Source organism: Halyomorpha halys, unplaced genomic scaffold (genome assembly GCF_000696795.3).
Source record: "Halyomorpha halys isolate HHAL.00 unplaced genomic scaffold, Hhal_1.1 Scaffold1141.1, whole genome shotgun sequence".
NCBI classification, from domain to species: domain Eukaryota; kingdom Metazoa; phylum Arthropoda; class Insecta; order Hemiptera; family Pentatomidae; genus Halyomorpha; species Halyomorpha halys.
The window spans coordinates 53,166-54,332 of record NW_027113909.1 but is presented as its reverse complement, the minus strand read 5'-3'; the positions used below and the strand labels follow the sequence as shown (position 1 = coordinate 54,332).

Sequence of the window (1,167 nt, the reverse complement as noted above, 5' to 3'; positions counted from 1 at the left end):
CTTTTTTTTTTTTGGTGGGGGTCTTGAGTATCAGTCAATAATGCAACTTTGTAATAATACATCCTTTGGTGACATTTCGCAACTTTATTGTTAGCATCGTCATGCCCTACAATGGAAAAAACACAGTTTGCTGCATGCAGCTCTTTCACATCTTTGTTGATTCTGTCTATCCATCTAGTTTTTTGGGCTTCCACGTGGTCTCTTGTCAACGATAGTGGCATTCATTGTTGTGTAGAAGCATCCTGATGGATTGCATGAAGCCACATGTCCCATCCATCTTAACCTCCTTGCTTTCTTATGAGATATTGACTGACCAGTCTCAGCTAGCAGTTCACTGTTAGTTCTTCTGATATGTCAAAGCTCTGATCCCTGATTGCTTCTGATATATGTATATAATATGGTTAATTTGGTTCAAATTCAATTTTGTGGCAATCAAATTGAAATCATCCAATTTTGGCTAAAAGTTGCAAAATATGCAACAAAAATCAAAAAGAGCAATTAAGTACAGTATTAAGTTTCAGTATATTATTCCATTGATCGTAAATAGGATAGATGATAGATTTAAAATATGTTATATGGTAGAATAAGATGTAAAATAACATGGAAATCTGGTTTCTGTGTATGACTTTCTATCAGCCATGTTGCTACTGAAGGATTTCAGTATCCCTTCACCTTCTGCAGATCATGGCAAATACTGGGCCAAACTAGAACTAGTGGCTGAGATAGGAATAATTTAGTTTATATGATTCATATAATTGAATATTAGTTGTGAGTTTTGTGACGTTATTATTTATTTGATTTTTTCATGAATTACAGACAAATTTGTGTATGAAGCAATGATTTTGTTGTTAAAACTCAAAAAATAAACAAAAATGCAATTTTGTGCAGATAAACCTAAAAATATTTTATTTTTATTTAAAATTTAATTTTTTTTTTTATAGACCACGACCATGATGTTCATTTTTCTCAAATCGTCAAATTTTGTTTCAATTTGTCTTATCTTTCAGCAATATAGTAAAAAAGTTTAATTATTTTATTCCAGGGTTCAAGACCCAATGAGTTTTTTTTTTTTTAATTTTTTAAATCTAATCAATGTAGGTGTCTAAATCTAATCAATCTTAACTATTTAATATGTTATATGTATGTCTTAATAGAATAACATGTTAT

The 1,167-nt window shown here is 30.3% G+C and overlaps 1 protein-coding gene across 2 annotated transcripts in view; it reads left to right on the top strand.

The window, feature by feature from the left end:
- The window catches only part of LOC106688483 (E3 ubiquitin-protein ligase RBBP6), a 69,206-nt gene that overhangs the window by 37,199 nt on the left and 30,840 nt on the right, over positions 1 to 1,167 (top strand). The window lies entirely within an intron of this gene.